Below are 7779 nucleotides of genomic sequence, written 5' to 3'. Positions count from 1 at the left end.
ATCTTCATAATAGAACTACGTATTGTACAGGTCAACAAAGACAGTTTGTGACAACTTTGCCTTATATAATGTATCTCTGGTGTCAGGGCTCCACTCTCATTAATCCAAGAATGCATGAATTACACAAATGAGCATGACAGCAGAGTATCTCAGTGAGTAATTTATCTTACTAACTTATTCCAGCCTTAACTGAAGACCTGCATAAATAAACTATGTAAACAGCTTCCACAAAGTATTGAAACTGCATAGTGTATAGATTCTCTACAGTCAACATAAGTAGTTTGTGACAACAGTGTGTACATTACTCCTTTACCTGTGTGCTGGCATCATCTCGGTTTGATTCCTCATGATCTAAAGGGAACGTCTTGGTCTCTACTGCCACAGCAGAAGCCTGATAGTTTGTTACCTGGAATTCAGATAAAAAGCAAAAGTTAATATAAATCAGCTAATATAGATCTGAGAGATCACACTGACTCCCATAGACACACTAGCTGAATTAGTCAGCTGATTTTAATATACTCTAAATTCTCAAATAAATACATCAGTATACTTATCTAACGAAGCTGGTTATCAACTCGGTAAATCAACCCAGGGTTTCTCAATCTGGTTGTGAGACATTCACATAATGGGCCGGTGTTTGCAGCATCTGACCAATCATAAACATGGACACTGCTGTCAGCAGAGCGGCGCATATATCAATTAAAGAGTAAACTATAATACTAGAAAATGCATTTCATGCTGAAAATGCGTTGGAATGCTGAAAGCTGAAAGCGGAAATGTATTGCAAAAACATTGCTGAAAATACAGAAATGAGAGACTACCGGTCTGAAAGATGTTGAAGCTCAAAAGCATTTAAACTGCACTGCTGAAAACCCTTCTAGTTGAAACGTCTAACTATGGTGTCTGTAGCTGAAAGTACGAGAAAGAAGGCTTTGAAAGTTGAAGAAGTTTAACAGGATTTGAAGATTTTCTCCATAGATATCCCATTCAAAACAAATTGCAAAAAGCTTAATTCAAAAAGTTTAAAGATTACAAATATGAAAAATATCACCCCTCTCCTGAAAAAGCTGAATATTTTGATATTCGAACAGCTTTTGTGGCTTAAAAAATGTCAGCAGTAGTGATATTTGTAGTAGTAGAAGTTGTAGTTGTAGTAGAAGTATTAGTTGTAGAAGTATTAGTAATTAGAAGAAGCAGTATAAGTAGTAGTATCAGTAGTCGTAGTAATAGCTGTAGTAGTGGTCGTAGTATTTAATATAACAGTAGTAGTAGTAGAAGAAGTAGTAATAGTAATGGCAGTATTTGAAGTGATAGCAGTAGCATTAGTACTAGTAGCAATCGTACAAATAGCTGTAGTAGTATTGGTACAGGAAGACAGAGATAGAGAGACTGAATGAATGAGTGTGAGAGAGTGAGAAAGGCAGACAGACAGTTATTTGTACTGAGTGAGTGAGGGCGACAGGAGGACAGACAGTCATCTGGATTGAGTGAGAAGAGCAGACAGACTGTTATATGTACTGAGTGAGTGGGAGAGAGAGACAGGCAGACAGACAGAGAATTAGATGGACTGAGTGTGTGGGAGAGAGAGACAGGCAGACAGACAGACAGTTAGATGGACTGAGTGTGTGGGAGAGAGAGACAGGCAGACAGACAGTCAGATGGACTGAGTGTGTGGGAGAGAGAGACAGGCAGACAGACAGTCAGATGGACTGAGTGTGTGGGAGAGAGAGACAGGCAGACAGACAGTTATATGAACTGAGTGAGTGAGTGAGACAGGCAAACAGACAGTTATATGAACTGAGTGAGTGAGACAGGCAGACAGGCAGTTATATGTAGTGAGTGAGTGAGACAGGTGGACAGACAGTCATCTGGATTGAGTGAGAAGAGCAGACAAACAGTTATATGTACTGAGTGAGTGGGAGAGAGAGACAGGCAGACAGACCGTCAGATGGACTGACTGTGGGAGAGAGAGACAGGCAGACAGACAGTTAGATGGACTGAGTGTGTGGGAGAGAGAGACAGGCAGACAGACAGTTAGATGGATTGAGTGAGTGGGAGAGAGAGAAAGGCAGACAGACAGTCAGATGGACTGTGTGTGTGGGAGAGAGAGACAGGCAGACAGACAGTCAGATGGACTGAGTGTGTGGGAGAGAGAGACAGGCAGACAGACAGTTATATTAACTGAGTAAGTGAGTGAGACAGGCAAACAGACAGTTATATGAACTGAGTGAGTGAGTGAGACAGGCAGACAGACAGTTATATGTACTGAGTGAGTGGGAGAGAGAGACAGGCAGACAGACAGACAGACAGATGGATTGAGTGTGTGGGAGAGAGAGACAGGCAGACAGACAGTTATATGAACTGAGTGAGTGAGACAGGCAGACAGTTATATGTACTGAGTGAGTGAGACAGTTGGACAGACAGTCATCTGGATTGAGTGAGAAGAGCAGACAGACAGTTATATGTACTGAGTGAGTGGGGGAGAGAGAGACAGGCAGACAGACAGTTACATTGACTGAGTGATTTGGAGAGAGAGACAGGCAGACAGACAGTCAGATGGACTGAGTGTTTGGGAGAAAGAGACAGGCCGGCAGACAGACAGTTATATGAACTGAGTGAGTGAGAAAGGTAAACAGACAGTTATATGAACTGAGTGAGTGAGTGAGTGAGACAGGCAGACAGACAGTTATATGTACTGAGTGAGTGAGTGAGTGAGACAGGTGGACAGAAAGTCATCTGGATTGAGTGAGAAGAGCAGACAGACAGTTATATGTACTGAGTGAGTGGGAGAGAGAGACAGACAGTCAGATGGACTGACTGTGTGGGAGAGAGAGACAGGCAGACAGACAGTTACATTGACTGAGTGATTTGGAGAGAGAGACAGGCAGACAGACAGTTATATGGAGTGAGTGAGTGAGACAGGCAGACAGACAGTTATATGTACTGAGTGAGTGAGTGAGGCAGACAGACAGTTATATGTACTGAGTGTGTAGAGAGAGACAGACAGACAGAGAAAGCGAGAGAGAGAGAGTGTGTGTGTGTGTGTGTGTGTCATTGGTTCCCATGGTGACGACGCAGCAGTTGGAGAGTCTGTGAGTCTGTGTGCTTATAAACATTAGTAATTAGCTCAAGCACGAACACCTGTGAGCCTGCCGCCTTTTCATGAGAAAAAAACTGGAAAACACCTGTCAAACAAAACCACAAAACTACCATAACCATAGCCCCTATTTCTCCGATATTAAGACTGAAGTGCAAGGATGACTTGAAGAACAGATCATGCGAATATTGGATCTGTAGTGTAAAAAAAGTGGCTTCAATGGCGATTTAGAAATGGGGTACGGTTGTCTGTGCAAGACTTTTTTGAAGTACGTTTTAACATTGGGGTCTATGGAGGAGAAAGTTGGTTTTCCTCTCAAGTAAATTCTTTTGAGCCAAATATGTAAATTTCAAGATTCCAAAGTCATATGTCTACGACAAGGACAAGATTAGCTACGTTTCCATCCAAAAATTATGCATGTAGAGTGAAAATTGACGAGTCAGTCGCAAAAGACAAATATTTTTTTCACAGGAATCTCAGGCTTCTCTTCACTCTAGCGGTGACATCACGCACTCTAAGCTGCGCAATACACACCCATTATAAAAGCAGAAAAGGACTGAAAAACACATGAAAGCAAAAATGCTACTATTCAAAAAGTGTAAAAGATATCAAAATGATTATAACATACAATCATTGGTCAGGGTTTTCTAAACATTTGAAAGTTTAAATGGTGTCTGTAGCTGAAAGTATGAGGAAATAGAAGGATCTGAAAGTTGAACAAGTTTAAGAGCATTTAAAAATATTCTCCATAGACATCCCATTCAAAAAATAAGTTGCAAAAAGCTTAATCATTCAAAAAGTTGAAAGATTAGAAAAATTATGAGAAATAGCACCCCTCTCCTGAACAAGCTGAACATTTATATAGTTGAATGGTTTCTGTAGCTTAAGAAATGTGGAAGTTATTAAGTGCCAAAATACGTACGGAAGAAATAGTTGAATAAAGATTCGAAGAACAATACTTGGAATGCTGAATCAGCATTCCAACAACTAGAAAATGCATTTCCTGCTGAAAATGCGTTGGAATGCTGAAAGCAGCAATTAATTGCAAAAACATTGCTGAAAATACAGAAATGAGAGACTACCTGTCTGAAAAATGTTGAAGCCCGAAAGCATTTAAACTGCAGTGCTGAAAACCCTTCTAGTTGAAACGTCTAACTATGGTGTCAGTAGCTGAAAATATGAGAAAGAAGAAGGCTTTGAAAGTTGAAGAAGTTTAACAGGATTTGAAGATTTTCTCCATAGATATCCCTTTGAAAAAAACTTGCAAAAAGCTTGATTCAAAAAGCTTAAAGATTACAAACATGAAAAATCATATCACCCCTCTCCTGAAAGAGCTGAACATTTTGATATTCTAACGGTTTCTGTGGCTTAAAAAATTTCAGCAGTAGTGATATTTGTAGTAGTAGTAGTAGTAGTAGTAGAAGTTGTAGTGGAAGTATTGTTTAAAGTAGAAGTATTAGTAGCATTAGAGATATTTATAGTAGTAGTAGTAGAAGTTATAGTTGTAGTAGAAGTAATATTAGTAGTAGAAGTATTAGTAATTAGAAGAAGTAGTAGAAGTAGTCGTAGTGATAGCTGTAGTAGTGGTTGTTGTATTTAATATAACAATAGTAGTAGTAGAAGAAGTAGTAGTAGTAGTAATAGTAATGGCAGTATTTGAAGTAGCAGTAATAGCAGTAGTAGAAGTACTAGTAGCATTCGTACTAATAGCTGTAGTAGTATTAGTACTGGTAGAAGCATGAATAGCAGCACCAGTAGTAGCAGTTGTAGTATAAGTAATAGTAGTAGTGGTAGTATTAGCAGTAGTTGTAGTAATAATAGTAGTAGTAGTAGTCATAGGTCTACGACAAGGACAAGATTAGCTACGTTTCCATCCAAAAATGATGCATGAAGAGTGAAAATTGAGGAGTCAGTCGCAAAAAACAAACATTTTTTTCACAGGAATCTCAGGCTCCTCTTCACTCTAGCGGTGACATCACGCACTCTAAGCTGCGCAATACACATCCATTATAAAAGCAGAAAAGGACTGAAAAACACATAAAAGCAAAATTGCTGCAGTTCAAAAAGTGTAAAAGATATCAAAATGATTATAACATATAATCATTGATCAGGGTTTTCTCAACATTTGAAAGCTGAAAGCTGAAATGAATTGCAAAAACATTGCTGAAAATACAGAAATGAGAGACTACCTGTCTGAAAAATGTTGAAGCCCGAAAGCATTTAAACTGCACTGCTGAAAACCCTTCTAGTTGAAACGTCTAACTATGGTGTCTGTAGCTGAAAGTATGAGAAAGAAGAAGGCTTTGAAAATTGAAGAAGTTTAACAGGATTTGAAGATTTTCTCCATAGATATCTTATTCAAAACAAATTGCAAAAAGCTTAATAATTCAAAAATGTAAAGATTATAAATATGAAAAGTCATATCACTCTCTCCTGAAAGAGCTGAACATTTTGATATTCGAATGGTTTCTGTGGCTTAAAAAATGTCAGCAGTAGTGATATTTGTAGAAGTTGTAGTAGAAGTATTGTTTGAAGTAGAAGTATTAGTAGCATTAGATATATTTATAGTAGTAGTAGAAGTTGTAGTTGTAATAGAAGTATTATTAGTCGTAGAAGTATTAGTAATTCAAAGAAGTAGTAGAAGTAGTCGTAGTAATAGCTGTAGCAGTGGTTGTTGTATTTAATATAACAGTAGTAGTAGAAGAAGTAGTAGTATTAGTAATAGTAATGGCAGTATTTGAAGTAGCAGTAATAGCAGTAGTAGAAATACTAGTAGCATTCACACTAATAGCTGTAGTAGTATTAGTACTGGTAGTAGTATGAATAGCAGCAGTAGTAGTAGTAGTAGTAGTAGTAGTAGTAGCAGTTGTAGTATAAGTAATAGTAGTACTGGTCGTATTAGCAGTAGTGGTAGTAATAATAGCAGTAGTAGTAGTAATGGTAATAGTTGCAACAGCAAAAGTTGTAAAAAGTTGTAGTAGAAGTAGTATTAGTAGCAGTAGTAGTAATACTAGAAATATTTGCAGCAATAGTAGTAGTTGTCGTAGTATTAGTAAGAACATTAATTATTTCAACAAAAAAGCCTCATTTTGAGCTTAATGTTTAAATACAGTTAATCCATGGGGCTTTTATTTTGAAAGGGTGGGGCTGGGTGGGTTAGACAGGAGGAGAGGAGACTGAATCATAATGTTAGATAAACACAAACAGGTTATTAAATGACAGGCTTCATCAAAAGCATTTCAGTTGGAATTCATTCGGTGGGGCTTGTACTTTAAAATGGTGTGTGTGTGTGTGTGAGTGTGTGGGGGGGGTCCTCTAAAAGTCTCTAATACCTGAATGACTGTATAAGAGATACACACGCAGAGAGAGAGAGACACACAGAGAGATAGAGAGACACACAGAGAGAGAGATACACACGCAGAGAGAGAGATACACACGCAGAGAGAGAGAGACACACACACAGAGAGATAGAGAGACACACAGAGAGAGAGAGATACACACGCAGAGAGAGAGAGACACACAGAGAGATAGAGAGAGAGGCTTGTGTCTGTGTGTTTATAAACATCAGTAATTAGCTCAAGCACGAACACCTGTGAGCCTGCCGCCTTTTCATGAGAAAAAAACTGGAAAACACCTGTCAAACAAAACCCAAAAAACATCATAACCATAGCCCCTATTGCTCCAAAATGAATACTCGAGAGGGAGGATGACTTGAAGAACAGATCATGCAAAAATTGTGTCTGTAGTGTAAAAAAAAGTGGCTTCAATGGCGATTTAGAAATGGGGTACGGTTGTCTGTGCAAGACTTTTTTGAAGTACGTTTTAACATTGGGGTCTATGGAGGAGAAAGTTGGTTTTCCTCTCAAGTAAAGGCTTTTGTGCCAAATGTGTAAATCTGTGAGATTCCATAGTCATATGTCTACGACAAGGACAAGATTAGCTACGTTTCCATCCAAAAATTATGCATGTAGAGTGAAAATTGAGGAGTCAGTCGCAAAAGACAAATATTTTTTTCACAGAAATCTCAGGCTTCTCTTCACTCTAGCGATGACATCACGCACTCTAAGCTGCGCAATACACACCCATTATAAAAGCAGAAAAGGACTGAAAAACACATAAAAGCAAAATTGCTACAGCTCAAAAAGTATAAAAGATATCAAAATGATTATATCATACAATCATTGATCAGGGTTTTCTCAACATTTGAAAGTTTAAATGGTGTCTGTAGCTGAAAGTATGAGGAAGTAGAATGATCTGAAAGTTGAACAAGTTTAAGAGGATTTGAAAAGTTTCTCCATAGACATCCCATTCAAAAAAAAATTGCAAAATGCTTAATAATTAAAAAAGTTGAAAGATTAGAAACATAAAAAGACATAGCACCCCTCTCCTGAAAAAGCTGAACATTTTCATATTTGACCGGTTTCTGTAGCTTAAGAAATGTGGACGTTATTAAGTGCCAAAATACGTACGGAAGAAATAGTTGAAGAATAAAGATTCGAAGAACAATACTTGGAATGCTGAATCAGCATTCCAACAATTAGACAAATACGGAGAAGCTAAAAACATTGAGGTTGAAAGTAACGCAGTTTGAAACTGACAAATGAAGGAAGCTTGTTGCTGGTAATAAATCCTGACTGTGAATGTGTTTAAATTAACAGATTTATAAAATCACTGCTTCATAT

The 7779-nt window shown here is 38.0% G+C and overlaps 1 protein-coding gene across 2 annotated transcripts in view; it reads right to left on the bottom strand.

The window, feature by feature from the left end:
• Positions 1-317: 317 nt before the first annotated feature.
• LOC137891608 (uncharacterized) overlaps positions 318-7779 on the bottom strand; it is a 23341-nt gene continuing 15879 nt past the window's right edge. For both annotated transcript variants that reach the window (XR_011105360.1, XM_068736309.1), the window contains exon 2: positions 318-406. The gene's annotated coding sequence lies outside the window, so the exon portion shown is untranslated. The remainder of the gene's footprint in view (positions 407-7779) is intronic.

Source organism: Cebidichthys violaceus, unplaced genomic scaffold (genome assembly GCF_023349555.1).
Source record: "Cebidichthys violaceus isolate CVI_PGR_0920_01 unplaced genomic scaffold, fCebVio1.0.p SCAF_7, whole genome shotgun sequence".
In the NCBI taxonomy this organism is placed as follows: domain Eukaryota; kingdom Metazoa; phylum Chordata; class Actinopteri; order Perciformes; family Stichaeidae; genus Cebidichthys; species Cebidichthys violaceus.
Note: the sequence above shows the minus strand (reverse complement) of the source record. Positions and strands in the feature narration are given on the sequence as shown.